The sequence below is a fragment of the Cyprinodon tularosa genome, unplaced genomic scaffold (genome assembly GCF_016077235.1).
Source record: "Cyprinodon tularosa strain WSP-4 unplaced genomic scaffold, ASM1607723v1 ctg279, whole genome shotgun sequence".
NCBI lineage: Eukaryota > Metazoa > Chordata > Actinopteri > Cyprinodontiformes > Cyprinodontidae > Cyprinodon > Cyprinodon tularosa.
In genome coordinates this window covers 876,388-896,322 of record NW_024038984.1, presented here as the reverse complement: position 1 = coordinate 896,322, position 19,935 = coordinate 876,388, and the positions used below count along the sequence as shown (strand labels likewise).

The 19,935-nt window shown below is 36.7% G+C and overlaps 1 protein-coding gene across 18 annotated transcripts in view; it reads right to left on the bottom strand.

Moving 5' to 3' along the window:
• The window catches only part of LOC119786788 (receptor-type tyrosine-protein phosphatase delta-like), a 295,024-nt gene that overhangs the window by 217,090 nt on the left and 57,999 nt on the right, over positions 1 to 19,935 (bottom strand). For all 18 annotated transcript variants that reach the window (XM_038290329.1, XM_038290332.1, XM_038290335.1 and 15 more), the window contains exon 3: positions 12,852 to 12,877. The gene's annotated coding sequence lies outside the window, so the exon portion shown is untranslated. The remainder of the gene's footprint in view (positions 1 to 12,851; positions 12,878 to 19,935) is intronic.

Genomic DNA, 19,935 nt, shown 5'->3' with positions numbered 1-19,935 from the left:
CTACAAGAATTTTTCTCAGAGAAGGGCATCACCTGGCGGTTCATCGCTGAAAGAGCAGCCTGGTGGGGGGGATTCTGGGAAAGGCTTGTAAGGTCAGTCAAAGTAATTCTTAGGAAGGTGCTTGGCAGAGCTAAACTTGGCTTTGAAGAAGTGTGCACCATTCTAGCTGAAGCTGAAGCCATAATAAACTCGAGGCCACTCACTTACGTGCACAATGACGTGGATGAACCACAGCCGCTGACACCTTCTCACTTCTTGGTGGGTCAGAGACTGACTTGTTTACCCCCAAAGCCATTTCCAGCTGAAACAATCCATCCAACAGCAAATAAGGAGGAGATGACACGGAGGTGGCGCTACAGGCAGAGACTTATGACCAACTTCTGGAACAGATGGCGAAAAGAATATTTACTGGACTTGAAGTCAGCCCATCGCTGCGACTCCCAGCAGCCCTCTCTGCTGAAGGTGGGAGACGTTGTGCTAATCGGAGAGGATAATCTACCAAGACAGAGCTGGAAAATGGGGCGAATTCAAGAACTCTTCCCAGGACGTGATGGTCTTGTCAGGTCATGTGCTGTTCGAACATGTTCAGGCGCCCTTCTGCGGAGACCAGTTCAGTTGCTGTATTCTTTGGAAATTTAGATAAACTGTAGTTTATCGGGGGGGAGGATGTTGTGAATTTATTTGTTGAGGACTTATTATTTCATAACCTTTGAATGATAAGTTAATGAGTTAAAAATATAAGTTAACGTTAATGTTGATAACACAGTTCATGTTTGAAACCGTGGTTAAATTTGGGACTGCATTTATTTGTAGTTGTATTGAAGTGGACTCTATTACCCAGGATGCTCTAGGAGCAAAAAGAAAAAAAAAAAGAGTGTTGTTGAGCCGAGCTGACTGGCGCACGTTGTATGTTACTTTTTTCCTTCACCGTTCTTCACTAAAGTTAAACCAAATGAAACTGACCGTCTCGCTTCGTCATTTTTGGTTGTAAGTCACAACACAGTCCTTAGTGAGCCCACTCCAAACACTGAACCAGAAAAGCATGCACATCCCCATATACACACACTATGTCCCACTATCATTAAATGGACTTTCATTTCCCACTCATTTGTATGGCCTAACCCAGACCCTGACCCTAAACCTGACCATTAATAACACCTAACCCCTTAACATAAAGTAAGTCCTAAACCTAACTCTAAACCCAGAAGGAGAACTTATTTTCACAAGGATCAGTCACTGGTCCAAACAAGTTCCCACAATGTAGCATATTCCTTAAAAATCGTCCCCACGAGGTAACAAATAAATGCTCACACAGTTACAAGCACACACACAAACAAAAACATGTGAGGAAATGGACAGAATGCTTGGGTGTAAGTAGGTATTCTTAGGTGCATATATAAAAACTTGGTTTTACAAAGCTTTGGGCAACAACTGTTTGCCAGAAAAACTAAACCATGGTGCAACAGTAAGGTTTCTGTGTTTTGGTGAAAATCTTTGTAATTCCTTTAATGTGCAGATGTCCTTCTCTTTGTCGCAAAGGATGTGGGAAAATATTAATCTGACATCACCGGACCTTTTTATGCATGTTTATTAACATGTAGAAGAAAACGCACGCTACTCCGAAACTCTTTTTTAAATAACTCTTTCAAATGCTAGACTAAAATATATGAATTTAGTAGTGTATGCAAGGGTTCATGGAACAGAAAAAGAAACAAGACTTTGTTTCAATACTGTGAGTGATAAGTCTCTACTTTCCTTCTAATTAGATGAAAACTTTGTTCTTTTGCAAAAAAAAAAAAAAAAAAAAAAAATATATATATATATATATATATATATATATATATATATATATATATATATATATCAAAGGTCAGCTAGAATATTTAAGGATTGGTTTCTAAGTAATTGAAAACATTTTTGTGAATGAACTGTAGGATTCTCTTTCTGTGGCTACTCCTGCTGTCTAGTGGCAGTACTTTTCAAAGCAGTGACTCCTGCTGTTTAGAAAGCAAACTGCAGTAGCTGTGCCAAAGCATTAAGAGAATTTAGGATGCCTTTTGTCATTATGTAAGCATAGTGAAATTTTTGAGAGACACTAGCTCAGAATTCACATATAGTAAAGTAAAAACACATATAAACTAGAAAAGCTACCTGAGAGCTCAGACCTCTGCCAAGCAGCATATTTTGCCCCTTATTGTGACCTGGATTTGAGCACCCCTGGTCTAGATCATTCCCAATTTTTTTATGAATTGCTCCTTGGCATGAGATGCACCTTTGGTAGCAATCATTTCATTAGTTTGTATACCAGGCAAAGCATGTGTCTGCAGCCTCAGCTGTTTTTTCTGCTCTAACCTTTTTATTTACTCTGCTTTTTCGTTTGATCAGCAGATCGAGACTTCAAAACACAGGCATGGCTCATCATGCCTGTGTTTTTTGTCTTCAGTATAATACTTCTGAACTTTTTTGAGTCTGATGTTAAAGCTGCCAATAGTCACTGCTGCCACCCGATGGTTTGAGGGGGGGACTGCTTGTTCCGCCAAATCCTGTTAAAGAATCATTTAAAACATTCCTGCATCTGGATTATGATGTGGGTCATCACAAAAATTTAACGGATTGTTCCTTGGGCTGAAGTGTACCTTTGGTAAAAATGTCATTATAATACGTTCATAACTTTTCAAGTTATCATGTGCAGAGACAGACAGACAAATACACACACACAAACTATACTACTCCCTTTGGTGGAGGTAATAAAATACAAAAAAGGACATCCTTAGATGGGACCCACATAAAACCAAACATAAAACCACCATAAAAGTTCAAACTAAAAGATTTCAGTCCTTCAGAGCTTGATTCACCATCATTACATGGATCAACTTATATACATGAACAATTGAATTCTGATTGGCCTCAAGATTTTTTGGCATTACTCCAATTCTCTCCGTAGTTAAGCTGATGTTTTGTCATTATATTCATCACGATACCAATGTTATGAACTGCATTTTGTGGATAGCAGTGCATTTACATTTTAAAATGTATATGAAGTAATAAAGAGTCCTCATTTGAAGGTTAAACAGCTGAAATTATGACAAAATGTTCTTATGAAAGAAAGTTTTGATGTAAATGATTTCATAAATATTCCCCTTCAGGCTCAGAGAGTCATTACTGAGCTTCATTCACATTTTTTGTATTCCAAAGAAACATTTTTCCTTTAAACTGAACCCTACAGTAGTACATCATACACCATGAGAGAAGAACCAAGTTGTATAGGAAGACATTTTTTCCTCATGGATGATAAATATACAGCTCAATTTCAGAGTAAAACTGCATCACATCAAAGAATCACAAAGCTGAGATGCCAGACCCTACACCTAAAATCATGGGTAAAAAATACACATGCCAGCAAAGTGAATACTTCTTTGTAATATATTTATTACCTTTTTGGAAAGTTTGTCATTTCTAAAGCATAGAGTTTACCAAAACCATAGTGGTTGCTCACCCAGATGGAGAGGAGAGATATGATATGATTGTGGTTGGATCTGCAACATTAATCTCAGTATTCCTAAACTGGAAGGTCATTAAAGTGAGAGACTAAATATTCCTGTGTTTTACTCAATATAGACAAGAACAAAGACTATAACCAACAAAATTCCCTAATAACTTGCTTTTTACTTTCTTAGTGTTCTACTGAATCCACTTGTATGGTAAAACTAGCTGTTGTTTTTATACAGACATTATTGAAAACAGTCCTCTATTTTTCTGGAACAGGTGCTTTTCCATTATCCATCAAATGGCTTCAATTATAATTAGGAAAATTAATTTGTTCAATGGAAACATTGCAATTTCGAAATGAAGACTCATGCTTTTTGATAAAAAATGCTTTGATTGGTTGGATAATGGATCGCATCAAAATGATTATTCTTTTTTGTTGCATCTCATGAGTTACGTTATCTGCATATGTACCTTACTGCCTTGTAAGAAGATAATGAAGAAGACTGGAAGTAGTTGGAGAATGATGGTGCAGCATATTCTGATTCATGAGACTGAGGACTTTTTGCATTTAGTCTGCGGTGATGACCACCTGGATATATGTCACGTGTTTAAATCCACCGCTGCCATGTTGTTTTCAAGAGTTATTGCTTGAACAAACATCTACATGTTTGTTTATATATGTTATAATAGTTGAATTGGCTTGATTATTTAATTTTGCTTTTCCCCACTACACAGCCCAAAATGGTGTAGATAACAAACAGTATTTTTAGAGATGTAATCATTTTCATTAATTAATTATTTAATTTTCTAATTAATATCAAACACCATATGTTTGATAAAAACTCCCATTTGTATCTAATATTATTTAAAGCTATATACTGTAGTTATAGCGACAGTTAGTTGCCTAGTAACTAATTACTTTGATTGAGTATTAACTTTGATAGTAACCGATTTATTACCTCAGTTACTTTTAGGGTTAAGTAATAACAACCAGTGGCTCTTTTAAGTAATGTGCCAAACACTTTTGCTGTAATGATGTCATAAACTAACATCTTTTGACATGCTTTTTATACTTGGGTCCTATTTTATAGCCTGTTGTAGCCTTTTAATATGCATGTGTAGCTAAGAATTCTAATTTCATTTTCTGCTTATTGTTATTATCAATCTAAATCATGGTTATATCTATATAGATAAATTGTAGTCTACAGATATCTTGACTTGTTGTCCCATCACTCTCACTAAAATATGTTTTCAAATATTTATTACATGATTATTTAAGGATTGAAAGCTGTTTTGTGTTACAAATCACATAAAGAGAAGTTGTCCAAATCCATAGATTTTAAGATCATAAACAGTAACTGCATAGTGCCAGCTTTTGAGTGTTAGAAAGGGGGGGAAATACTGATTGTTAAACAACAACAAGATTAACCATCTCCACCAGTTGTGTTTTTTTTTATGCTGTTTATCAGAATCTCAATATTTTTCAGAATAACATTATTTGTTTTAGAGGTGGATTTCCTTGTTAGCACAAATCTTTTACATACATGACAGCTATGATTTGGATTATCGATAATTCAGCAGGAATATTCCCACAACAGCATATTTCTCTTACATAAAAAAGTCTTACATTTATACCAAGTCTCTGATTTGGTATAAATGTATTGATCAAATTTTAACGAACACACAGATTAAAGTTGAGTTAAAAGAAAATGTGTCTTACAGGACTGTTTCTGATGCAACAGTGCTAATGAGTAATTAATTTTACTGAGCACCAGGCTGCACAAACATTAGAGAGAATAGCCAGATTAGATATTTGTAATTCATTGAAGCTAATAATACTTCAAAAGTGAGAATATCTTACAAAACATTTGTTACCCTCAGCAGGGAGGAGCAGTGCAAAGTTAAACAAAGCAGTTTTAAATCTTTGAAAATCTTCCAGACATATCTGTAAAAAATAACACAACAAGGAAACTTTGAATGGTGAAATATAAATTTTGAATAAGGCAGGGTAAAATATGTGGAGCATCAGAAATATAATAGATTATACACGAAGCTGCACTAAAGCCTTTCACTTTGAATGGGAATGCCTTTAAGTGTAAGTGTTAAGTATTTAAATCATGATACAGAGCAACAGAACATACTCTCATATTTAACCATTTATAACACTGCAGCATAAACTGAAACAGGGAACAAAACAGAGCTATACATCCATCTTCTGTCATGCAAAAGTGCCTATTGTATCTCCAGCTGTCTATGTGCGAGAGGCGGGGTACACCCTAGACAGGTCAATGCAATACAGAAAAACATCCTTTCACGCACACACCTAAGGAGAATTTAGACAAGCCGATTAACCTAACCGTCATGTTTTTTGGACTGTGAGAGGAAGCCGGAGTACCCAGAGTGAACCCACGGATGCTCAGAAAGACCTTGGGTCGGGAATCGAACCAAAGACCTTCTTGATGCAAGGCAGCTGTGCTACCCACTACGCCACCAAGTAGCCCAAAGCTATACATGCAAATTCAACACGAAGTCTATACACACGGTCATTTATCTAATAGTCTCATCTGAACTGTGCAACAAAAAGCTGTCATGTATACAAGCTCTACTTTGAATAATGACAAACGTACATCTAGCTATTATCAGATTCAAAAGCGAATCCTCTTCTGATGTCTTTCTGGATCCGTCTCAAAAACATCTCCAAAAACAGTGAAATTCCAGTTGCCTCTAATTTGATTGTTTTATGTTTGGGTAAGAATGCTTACAGACATGTTCTGATAATATATTTTCTTGGAAAATATGTTTTGTAAATTGAGCTCATAATTAGAGCCTTACATATATTCAATTATTGTTTACCTTTAATGGTTATGTAATGCTGATAAATAATCATCAGCATACTTAAGACATGTTCTTTGTAAAATTTTATCACAAACTACAAGTAACATTTAGCAATCCACCTTGAAATGCTTAAAAGGGGCCTATTCAGGTACTATGAAAATGAAAAAAAAAGCAGAAAAAAAATCATATGTTCCTCTTCAAATAAATGCGCCAAGAGATCGTCTTGATATATTTTCCTTTTTAAGTCTTTTTTAAAAAGGCAAATATTATATGCATTACATTTCCATATAAAAGCTTTTGTAAGGTCATAGTAAATTACAGAGTTTGCAATATAGTTTTATTAGAACAGCCAACATAGGACATTGGGTTGAAGAGCTGAATCAGGCCTGTTGCTACATAACTGACAGAAATGAGATTTTTATTTTAACAAATAAAAATGTTTACTGCTGGTCATCTTTAAGGGCAGAGCGCACTGGCATCTGAACACCAGGCTATGTACTTGCACCTCTGTTGTTAGGACGGTAGATCACTGAAACTACAAAAATAAAGCAGTTTTTGACTCAAAGCCCTAAATGAAAATGAACAACTCTGTGTATATATAGTGAACAAGGGTTGGGTCGAGCTTTATTACTCACAGGTCCAGGCGGTGATTTAAATGGGGACAACTGTAGAAAAAACTGGTTGGAACACAGTTCTGGCCCAATTTTTCCACTCATTGCAGGACTCTAGTATGGATCAAAACTGCTCACTGGGACAGCTCAAAATAAAAAAAATAATAGTAAGGTTGCCTGTTAAGTTCTCCTCAAGGGGGCGTAATGCATATTAGGATATCTGGTCAAAAGCTGTCAGTCAGAACAAGAAAAATTCTTTATTAATTTTCTCTGTATGACATTTCCCTGAGTCACTTTTATGAAGGAGTGTCTTACCAATTGTGTTTTCTACATTAGCTGGATGGGGTTTGAAAAAGAGAATGATCTTACTGTTGGTGTCAGGCCTCATTCCTGCTCCTTCTTTAATAGATACCATCTTTTGCACCTGAAGGCAATGTTGTTGTGAAATTGCTGTTTGGTCCCAGAGCCAATGGCTGTGTTCTCGTTTTTGTGACAGGGTGAACGGAGAAACCTAAATCTGACGGTAAACTGCTGGCTGGTTGTGACATCTTCCACTCTTACGCTTATTTTACCAAGACTCCCAGTTCTATTATTGTCTCCAAAGGGGGTGTAAAGTAGTAAAACCTTTTGATAAAATTTAATTTGGTCTGGACTCCATATGCTGTGTGTCCTGTAAGATGTTTTCCACAAACAGACTGTAACACTAACACATAAGAACAGCTTACTATTTCTCTCTTATCCCTCTTTTTCTTCAAAAAAAAAATAAAAAATCCTCACTCATCGTTGGAATAAGAATTGGTTTTAATGGTCAGGTTTTCTTTACACAAGAAATCTTCGTTTGGTTTTCCATTATTCTCAATTAATCATAGACTCTTTAAAGTAAATATGAACTGAATTGTATATATATATATATATATATATATATATATATATATATATATATATATATATATATATATATATATAGTTTTTTTTGCAACAATGAGTGTCAAGGGGTTATTATCACCACTTTTGCATTTTATTAACTGAAACCTCAAATGGTATTCAGATGTGAAATGCAACAAGCGCAGAAAATTGAGAGGAAGATTAGTGTGAGGGTGAATACAAAGATCGATTAAGCAAGAATTTACATCACCAGTAGTTCAGATTCAATAAAAAAAATGTAGCAACCACATAAATGTAAAGAAAGCAGTGCAGCCAAGAGAAAAGCTACAAAATGAAGAGAATGGATTGTTTGGAATAAATTAACTTTACCTAAACTACTTGCACAGACCGCAGTATTTAACATAATCAATTTTTATCATAATGATGAAGTCATATTTCCTGAACTTTACCACTGCTCTACAAAGATATGTTTTTATTTCATTAAAGTTATTTCTTTCAAACATTTTATGATCAACTCACCATAGAATCCTTCTCCATCAGCACTGCCCTAAAGCACAGTTAAACAAACTTAACCAGTGCGACTGGCTCATCTAGAGAGGATTGAATTCACCTGCCCAGTCATTCCTCCTGTGTGTTAGCCCAGCAGATGGGCTATAAGGAGACCAGGTGATCATCTCTCACAGAAATTTGACTGATTGAACAGAAATCTCATCCATTGCTTGTGATAATAAATATGCTCACCTTTACGTTTCAACCGTCCCTAGAGGATCTACTTTGCTCATAAATATATGTCTTCAGCATTTTTCTCGTTCTCCTTGCACTTTCTCCAGTGCATGCAGATGCTGCAGCAGAACTGCAGCAAAACTACAATTAGTGTGGAGATTATAAATGCAGGATCCTAGAACCTTAAAAAGATGAGTCTCCAGGTAAGCGACTTCTTAAAGATAAAAAGAAAATTGTTGAAAAAAAAAAACTTAATCTATTGGTGCCTAAAGAATATATAACAGAATTAAATAAAACAGGAACAAAATGGTTCAACTTTACATTTCGGGAATGCTTTGGTTCCTTTTTTTTTATTCTTTTTTTTTAACACTGTTGATGCACAAGTGAATTGTGATGAATAAGAAAATAATAAATATGACTCATTTCCTTTCCTAGTTGAATTCAGAAAGTTAATTTATTATGACTTTAAAGAGCTTTATGTTCCTGAAAGATTATATATACGTTATTCTGACATGGCCACAGAGAGAAGAGAGAGAAAACGGAGCTAAGATCAAAAGATCAGAAATCAAAGACGTCTAATAGAACTAAATGCAGGGTGTCCACATCCCTCATGCTGTACATTTGAATCTTTATAGGTTACGTCCCACAAAAAGTCAACTTTTAGTCTAATAAAAAATACACTTTTCTGCCTGCAAAATGATGCAGACTACTGGTGGCTTGACAGTTGTGTGGCAAACAGTCACTGACACCATAAAACCCTCCCACAAGACAGAAAACTTGGTTTGAGGTCTGAGGTACACAGGCTGCCTTAAGGTTGAGTAATGCTTGGAAACAACAGGCACAGAAAAGGAGCCAGCTGACACACTGTCTACAGCTTTTATATTTTTCCTCCAACAATCTGTTAATAGAGGTTGCATTTATGAGCTAAATCACAGAATGTCTTTATTAGCAAACTCTTGCTAGTAGGAGCTGTTGCTCACTCACCATGTTTTTCTGCCCAGATCTGTCTGCATATGTATACATTTTCTTAGGTTTACTGTTCATACTGACACCATGTGGAGAGGTGAAACCCCAAAATGACATAATTTGGATCTCCAAGCCTCTTGGATACATAAAGCATAGACTGAATTTACAAGGTGCTGTCTATGGCTGGGGTCAGAGCTCCAATAGCCATTGCATGCATTGTCAGAACAAGGAATAATTCACATTCGCTGTGTAAAGCCATTCCTTTATTGAAGGAAAGAAATCTGAGATGTTAACTATTAAGGCTATGGAGCAACACGATAGATGTTTTGGGAAGTTCCCCTTCTCAGATTAAAGTTAATGTGGTTTGTCATAAAAAAATCCAAGGTGCCAGAGTCTGTAAAAATATTTTCATGAGTAATAGAATCAATATTGATTATATAGCGCTGAACTATTTTAGAAGCTGAATTCAAACTTTATGGAGATGCTGGGACCTGCCCCCACTGTCAAAAGAAACACACCCCAGTTGAATAATCACGGTATGACTGCATTTAGCCATGCCTGATGAAGAATCTATATTGCGGAAAAAGAGAATAGGAGATAGTGGACGAAACAACACCTAGAAGGTGGCCATAATAGCATCCTGAACTGCATCCTGAACTGTAATGTAACTCATGAAAGTAAACAAAGCCAAGCTGCTCTTGCTTGTAGCTACGGAATAGGGCTGGATGATAATACCTCAAATAAATATCATAATAAATTGGTCAGTTTGAACTTGATAACGATGAATGCAAGATAAAGCTTCAACTCCTCTATCAGAAATAAAGGCATGTATAGGAAATGCAACTGATCAATTTATAATTTATTTATTGAATAAATCACATTGCATATTACAGTAATTTTAATTAAATATCAAGTCTTGTACCCATTCAGGTTAAAACATTGAACAAAGGGTCATTGAATAGAAGAATAATGTTACCTCTTCTGCAAACATTTTTTTTGCAGAAGTAATGGAGCCTTTTGCACATCTTTGGGCTCAACAGCATGGTTGTGGTGTAGGTGGTGGATGTTGAATGTGTTACTTTGGGTAGTCCTGAAAGTTTTCAGACAAACTTTGCATTTCGTGTTCTTTTGCTTAACATCGATGCCGTAATTGTGGTGCCACAGATCTGCGTGTGTAGTGAGAACAATGCGCATCGTTTAAACTCGCAATCCCTCATTAAAAAAACGGTCTGCGGTGCACTCATCTCTGACAAAATGCTCTCTACTTCTTCTCTGCGCTCCCAGCTTCCTCTCTGCTCTTGCTCAGCTCCACAGGATTAACTGATGTAATTTCTTTATATGGAGCTAGATCGGTCTCAATTCTCAGAAATACAAATATGTGATTCATACATGCACAGGACAAGACCAGCACATGCACGGAATGATTCACGCAAGCACACAAGATCCACACATGCACAGAACAAGATTCACCAAAGTATTTCTGGTTCATAAACTATTATACATTAAATTACAAAGTACCAGTGGTCTTTAAACTTCACTGCATTTGTGTGTGGATTTTTGAGACTGCCCTGAAACAATCAGAGCATCCAGAGAATCGATGCGTCAAAGCGAGATGACCAGCGTTTGACGCAGCATACACATTTTGGTGTTAGGGTTTTTGATTCCAAAAATGTGTTCGGTGTGAACGCAACATTTAACACTTTAGATTCTCAAACTGACTAAATCAAAACTGCACAGCATTGATACAGCTGAACTTTTACGTGCATTTACTGTACAGCATACAGATATGTTTTAGAGTCTCAATATTTGTTATTTAAAATCTTTTGGAACTTGATGAGGCATTAAGTGAATTTATTGATGTGAATGAATATAAAAATATTGTTGCTCAGATCTCAGTGGCAAACAGAGATGAGAATTGCTGATGATGATAGAATGGGCAGATTTATGAGAGGAGAGATATCTTCCCCCGGAAGTGGACTGGAGATAAAGGAAAAGGGGAGCTGATTAAAGAAGCAGGTAGATCGGGGTAGTGAAGGGGCCGGAGATGGGTTGCAGCTTGGTTTTATGACAGATAGAAATACAAAGAGGTCCTTCAAAAGGAAAGTCTTGAATGCAATTGGCAAATTAGGAGGCTTCCAGAGCAGGAGAAGGCTGGATCGAGACTATGCGGCTGCCGGAATGAGCAGGTAAGGCTAGGCAGATTCTTACATATTGAAAATATGCCTAAGATCTGTTTCCATAGTACTTATTAACATTTAACTTTGCTGAGAAGCTGAATTGTAGGTTTTCAGTAGCTGTAACTCATCATCTAAATGAACAGAAATTAGCACTTGAAAACTATCCTTCTTTGTGGAATAACTCTTTTTAAAAAAAGGATTTCCCTTCACTTACTGTGTTTTTTGAATAGACTTCAATGATATTCCTTTTTTTTAGAACACTGTTTATGTTTTTATAATTATACTTTTTTTATAAACCTTAATCACAGTTTAACCTGTTTCATTTTTTTTTTTTTTTTTTTTACCATTTTACCAAACAGGCTTCACAGATAAAGTTAGAAAAAATGTACATCTACTGTCTAAAATAATTTGGAAGTAAAATAAAAGACTTTGAACTAGTAACAAAAAAGCACAACATGTACACCCCAGTTTGCCCAGGCTCACACTGTTACGCTGCAGTCAGATATTACAAAGGAACCCTGTGTGCCCAAACACAAGGTCAGAGCCAGTTTATAGCAGTGTGGTGCATTTAATTTTCTTTTGAAACTGTTGTAAGTCTACTGGCATTATTACAGAGCATCCCAGCCTGAAAGCAATAAGCATGAGATATAGAACCGCTAAAAACTGCACTCCATAAATATTACTACTGTCGTTGCTTTCTGAAAAAGTTTTGTTGCTCTAGTTTTTCCCTGGTGGACCTTATTATGAATAACAGACTCTGACGGTTTTAAGACCCCAAGGAAAGGGATGGATGTATAATACAAGACTCTCAAACATTGTTCAGATTTACAGCAAAAATTCATGATCTATCATTTTGATTTAAAAATATTAAATGGAACACAGTGACAAATATTGCAAACATGTTGCAAGTGTCTCAGTAAAAAGTGTAATACTTCTGATTCAGTTTGGGACACATTTGATGCAGCGTTAGAGCTCCCCGCCACTCATTCTCTTTGCTATCCTTACAGCGTTATTGTTGTTGCAGCGAGCGGAATAAGTTCTGAGGCCCCACATCCTCTACTGATGCATTCGCACATTGTACTGACTGTTGACGGCATGTGGTTTTTGTGGGTGAAATGTAAGGGTAGGAGGAACAGAAGGAAAACATAAAAAATATGGATCTTACCTTAAGAAGTTCTTGAGTACGTCAAACTGAACAAAGAAAGAAGAGAAAAGAAGGGGCAAAATAAGGGGAGACAAGGAGGGAGAGAGGAAAACATATTGTTATAAGACCACTGGTTTAGGCTTAACAGCAGAAACAAGCTATTAAAGAAGTTAACAATATATAATAACTGTCAAAACACACTGGATTCAATTTGACAATGATCTGAGACAAAACATTAGATCATGTTGGGTTTCCATAGCAGTTACACTATCTTAGAGGGAATTTGGCTACCAAGACTTCTTGCTGTTTTTGATTATGTTGGTTGCAAAATTGTTTTTCCTTGGCATTTTAAAAGAAGAACATTGAGCGTTTCAATGTCTGGAACTAAAGAACAGAATTGATTTCTATACAATATAATTGTCTGAGAATTTCTGAAAACTACTTAGGTGGATTCTAAATCTGCTTAATCTAGCCTATGATCTTTTTGAAAAAATTGGATCCCCTTCTGTTCTATTATATAGTATTTTCTATATTTCATCAATTTATAAATGTATACAATAATACAATATACTGTAAAAATAGTTAACATAAAATCTGATAATCAACAAATACATGGGAATATTTCCTTTTATTTCCTGTAATTGTGTTTTAGAAATAGAAGAGACTAAACTTAATGAGATACTATTGGTAAAGGTCATGTAGTCATAGTTTACCGTGGCTGTTTAAAACTCTTTTCTTTTAGTGAATGTCTGCCAGATAATTTTAAGTAGGTAATTCTTAGAGACTGACTAATATTCTATAGCTGTACAATGCAGTGGCAAATAGCACTAACCCCTCCCCCACCTGTTTCTGTGACGTGTTGGTCACACCTTGCTGAAAAAAAGCAATAAGTGATAATGATACTAAGCATTTCAAATCGGAAACAACACACAAAGCACATACTGTGGTGCAGTTGGGTGAATGTAGCCTAGTCTCTAGGGAGACTGTTTTCTGCAGCCTAGGCATTTAAGTGTTGGTATCAAAATACACTAAGGAAGCAAATCAGCTCCAAAGGCACACAGAGGTTGCTGCTTTTCTGAACTGATGAAAACACTTCTCAGAGCCATCACTGAGCTACTTCCATCTTTTAAAGTCGTAGGGAAGCGGCTGTTCCAACGGTGGCAGTTCCGAATTCTCCCGAGTGGTGCCCAACTTTACACGAGGGAATAAAGTAAATGTGATTGGTCGATTATCAAGGGGGCTGGGTTGTTGTGGCGGAATGTTCGCAACCAAAATGTTCGCCGGGACGAAGTTGTTGTGGAAGAGGACGCAAGGGCAGCAGAAGCTTGGTTTGGTGTAGAAGGCTTACAGCCGTCCATGTTGGAGCCCTTGCCTCACAACGCTGCCATTTCTGTTAGCACAGATATTAAGACAGGATTTTTTTTTTAATATAAATTTTCAAACTTTTGGGACAATATGGTCGGATAAAGAGTTCATTTATATACATGTTTAAGCCAGAATTATTTGAAATTTAAATATGACTTCCCTACGACTTTAATGCCTGAGCTTTGTGTCATGTCTGGCCAGTTGAAGTTACTTGAAGTTACTGGTCTACCTTTGCCCACCCACTTGTGGAACAGTGCTGCTTTATAAGTTAAATAGAGTCATCAAGAAAAGCAATTGTACCTTTCTAAATCATGACTCTTGATGTCTTAATGGGAAAGCCTGGTTTAAGAAGACATACCACTTTCATTCTAAATTGACTGCAGCAGATCCAACGAAAAAATATAGTTTTACCAATTGTTATGGAAGATTCTGTACTTATAATAGCTGAAGACTTCACATGAAAAATATACAATTTTACAATTATGTAATAATTGTATAATACAATTGTATTTTACAATTAATACAAAATTACAGCATAAGTAGCCTTAATTTTAGCCCCTAAAACAAGATAATTATATATATTTCACTTGATTTATTTTAGGTGCAAAAAAGAAATCCCTTGGCACATCATTTTATTTTCCTAGACAAAGTGTAAATACACATTTCAAGGACATAGAGTACTAATTATAGTTCACTCTATGCAGTGTTGTAACTAAATCCATCAGCCCATGAAAATTAAGCTTTAAACGGTCTTTGTGCTCCCTCCTCTGTTTTTGTATATTTAATGACTTTGTTTAGCAGCAACGTTTCTCAAAGCCGTTCCAGTTCCATGCAGCCTTCTCAGTCCAGGCATTTTACTCGAGCATCAGAACCTTGTGAATCAACCTGAAACTGGGCCTGTAAGTCGAGTTCATCCTTTAAGGAGAACAATATTTAATCAAGGATTTTGTATCTCTCCCATATATTCTGTCTTCTTTTAGTTTTCAAGGCAGCTTCAGCTCCGTCTACGATGAAGATTGCTCCAAGGCTGGCTACAATACAGTTTAGCTGGGAAAAAAACACCTAATGAATGTGTATAAAAATTTTCATTGGCTGATCGCAACATCAGAAATATATTACCCAGTGCTAATTATTTTACGGCTGCTGAATATTCAGAAGGAATCAGAAGAGGTCTAGTGATGGTAGACAAGAATGTCTGAATTTCTAATTACTTTCCTATTGCAAAATCACAGCATACAATATATAGCATTTTAATACAGCATGAAGCACAAAACACAGTCAGAGTAAGGCAGTGATAATTAAACCAACAAAGAGCACCGTTTGTTAAATCTAGTTGAACTTTGGATCTTTTCACAAAGAAGGTTTTCCTAATGGTATTTCATCCTCACTACATGCTCCTCTGCGATTTCTGTCATATTGTCCACCTTTAAAAAAATTTTGTGAATATTGTGAACATGTTTACGCTTTAAATTATTATGTCCATAATATCTCATATTGGCACATCTCTACTACGTTGTAGAGGAAAAACCTAGGAGGACAAGAGAGCAGCAAAGTGGGAACAAGTATCTGGAGAGGAGAGTCTGAGAGGGTTGCTGTGTTTAGCTGCGCCATCTCACCTTCCTTAAAGTGAAAATGAGAAAGTATTTTTATCTTGTCTACGTAAAAAAAAAAAGGTGCCTAGAAGTTTGTGAGTCTGAGTGTGATAAAACATGTTTAGTTGTGTGTGCATGTAACAAAACGAGATGTGTGCGTGCTTTTGTGTCAGCATCTCTAATTAGCTGAGACAAGCAGGTGTAAAACAGTAATTAATGGTACAACTGACTGACTTCATTATCTCTATGTGAGCTTCTCATGCTGCCTGAACAAACACAAGCATACTAACAGGGGGAGTATTCAAGGAAACATTACAACATATTTTTTTTATGGTGTGAGTGCGCTATTTGTGTGTTTAACGGTGAAACTGCAAAGTGTAGATAAATGGACATAATCTCTGCACAGGTCACTGCTTGGCTACTTGAAAACTCTCATTTAGCTTTCAAATGGACTCATTACTAATGAATTGCAAGCTGCTTTAGACCAAGCTGAGCACACAGTAATGGTTTGGCCATCTTCCACAATTCAGCCCTAATATGCTCGTACACGCACTCTCACGTTGACAGAGATTGAGAGCGAGTGTCCAAAAGCCCCAATTACCTTCACGTCCAATGTAAGAGAACAAGCTAGAGAGCTAATTACATATAACTCACATGCAAGATGGAAAACGATCAAGCACCCACACTCTTAGGCAGGGTAATTTGTTGCCAGAAATAAAGGATTCTTGTGTTTTTGACTTCAGTTGTTAATGTTTACAACAATGCGTTCAAGAAAATACGCCCGTGTCATTGCATTATTACCATAAGTCATTATTACACCCCCCTGAGCCCAATAAGCTTTATTAAATCATCAATAAGACTGTATAATTTAATGGTCCCGGTTTTAGCCAGATTGATTTACACTTCAGTGCTCTGCCAGGCCTGAACGAGATCAAATGAAACTCGATGCCTCCAAATGCAGCATGTTGTCATCGGGTAATTGGAATAAATATGCTTTTTTAACTATCGTTCAAGCACATTCAGCTCATAGTGGTTTGCCAGGATGAAAATATTGCTGCTGCTCTTTCCTGCTCTGGTGGGTGACTGAGTGAGTGAGATGGCAGTGATCGGGCAGAGTAATTTGACCTAATGAATATGTCGACAGCCTGTTTCTTTCTCTCCCCATTAAACACTGCTGGATTAGATTTACTGTGCTTACTCTAACAACTTAAAGACTCCATCAGTACGCCACTTTCCACTCTCGTAAGCACACACACACAAATACACGCACACACAAACTGGCCTAGCTCAGTAGATCAATGGCCTCTTGGTCAATGTCTCCTTTGGGAGGCTTATCCATCAGCTCCTCACTAATGAAACAATCTGATCACTGTGTCTGTGTGTGTGTGTTTCATGACAGTGTGTGTATGTGTGCATGCTTTTCTGAGTGTCAGATGGGAGTAAAGGCACATGAATGTGGTGTCATGTTGTTTACTTGTAGGTTAATTACAGCTTGCATCACTTAAACACTTTAAGCTTCTTGTACATTGTAAGTACATTTTGCAAGCTCTCAATCAGTGTTCAACAAGAGAATAATTTGGTACCAAGAAAACAATTGCTGTCATTGTGAAATATTCTCTTTTGTGGATCTTATGTTTGGTAGACCTGTGCAAGATCGAAGCAGTAGTGCGAAGGTGATTTGTGGTAAAATCAGTGGATCAAAGCCACCAATATTACAGCCGAAACATTTAACACAATAAGCAACACAACCAATTTACTAAATGTTAGCATGACCTGAGAGCACATAATGGAAGCTGACTGTGCCTGAAGCTTTTTTCTTTCCTCACTGGAGACAATATTTCATCCTTCAAGATGCATTCTATTCATACTCGGAAGTCAATCATTCCAAGATTCTGATCTGAGAATCTGAAATGACAGAAAGACCCTTTTGTGCTTTCCAGAGCAAAAAAAGGCCAGGTTTAAAAGCCTTAAATGGCCAAGCTCCATCTTATATCAGAGATCTGATTGTTCCTTAGGTTACTAACAGAGCATTTCACTCTCAATCTGCAGGTTTACTAATGGTTCCAAGAATTTCTAAAAGTAGAATGGGAGGCAGATCTTTTAGTTATAAGCCTCCTCTGCTGTGGAACAAACAACCAAACAACCAGACACAGAGTCTGGTTCTGCTGGAGGTTTCTTCCTGTTAAAAGGGAGTGTTTTTCCACACTGTCGCTGCAAGCATGTTTGGTATGAGGGAGTTCATTCGAGTCAATAAGGTGATGCAATAAGTTGGTTTTCCTTAAATAGAAAGACTTTTAGCCTTTTAGTCTGTGATTCTCTATAGTTATGCAGCTATAGGCTTAGACTTCTGGAGGACATAGGGAACTCTTTTCATCCTTCCGCTTCATTCTATCTCTATTCACCCACTCTGCACAATTTGTTGGTTAAATCTCTAACGTTATGCTCTCTCTGCTTTTTCTCATCATAGTAGTTTCATCTGGGCTGTTGCTGTTTGGCTCTGACCCCATCCTGGAGCGAAATATCAGCTTTGCAGCAACCATCAAAATCTTTGTTCAGAGATGTTTGAGCTCTTCCTGTTTTTCAGTGTAGTCCTGTTTCTCTGACTGTGACAACTGTATGTGCTCTCTTTCATCCTATGACGTCGGAGTTGGCTCGGAGCTCATCTGCCTGGCTGCATGTTTCCTGGAAAGGGTCTCCTGTGGAGCTGGTTTACAGTTGCCTTTTGTATCTCTGCTTCTTTTTCTATGTCTGCTTCTGTCTCCTTGAACCCCATTCGGCCTCGGCAGATGGCCTCTCACACTGAGTCTGGTTCTGCTGCAGGTTTCTTACTGTTAAAAGGGAGTTTTCCTCCACACTGTCGCTGCAAGCATGTTTGGTGTGAGGGAGTTCATTTCGAGTCAATAAGGTGATGCAATAAGTTGGTTTTCCTTAAATAGAAAGACTTTTAGCCATTCTGACTGTATGATATGGTTGAACTGTCTCTATAAATTGCCTTTACATGATGTGTTGTAAATTGGTGCAGTAAAAATGAACGGAATTGCAGTAAAATTGAATTGAATTAAAAGCTTAAGAAAAGGTCAGATTAGACTAGACCATTTCTTCATACTGTACCGTTTGTTTTTACTGCCATCATCATCAGTGTTTTTGTGCGCATGAATGGGTGAAACGACTGAATGTAGTGTAGAGCACTTTGGTCGAGTCTCCTGTAAAGATTGTTACAATATATACAGTTCAGGCCATTTACCATTCATTTATTTTCATGCTGATGACAACAATAAACCTCTTCAAAAGGTGGAAAAAACACAACCCAGATAAACAAAATAATGAGTCAGTTTATGACAAAAGATAAAATGAAGCAACATTTGTTGTTACGGAATAGTCTGTGTGTTGATTATTATTATTTTTTTCCCCAAGGGATCACTGCAGGGACACAGATATCTTCACTAATATTACATCCAGGCTAATAAAATGATTTTAAGCTACATGAGCAGACATATTTTAAAGTATTCAAGCCAAATATAACAAAAACAGAGTTGGTTGCAATGCGTTGTCCATCCATTGCAAGCATTTCAGGATGTTGGACTCGGTCCTTGAGGTAATAATTTTCTGAGGCTCTCAAAACTGATTGTAAAAGTGGTTTGGAAATTGCATTTTACAAAATAATTTCAATGAAAATAAACATCGATAGATCTGATGCAACACAAAAGAAAAGGGCAAAAAGGTCTGTGTTTGTGTCTCCATGTATAGATTTTTGCAGGTTAAAGTCTTTTTGTAAAATTCACCATCACTACAGTCAGAATACTTTATGGTAGGTTGCTATAACAAACTCTTCTCACCACATTTTACTGCCTTTCATAAAGTTTTTAAATATTTTTGACACAGAGGTAGATAAAAATTTTGTTTGCTCACTTGATATTTGTATGAAACTTTTTGCAAAGTCTCCAATTGACAGTTGCAAAGCAGTCATGCAACTAAAGTTGTGCAGTTCTATTTAAGTGCTACAAATACTTGTATGCATATAATTTAGATTTTTCTCCAAGAGGACCTTTTTTGTGTTACTGTAGAGCATATAGAAGCCAATTCATTTCCAGGTTCCTAAAGAAAAAGTAACCCATTTTGCTTTTGAGTTATCTACAGACTTACATAAT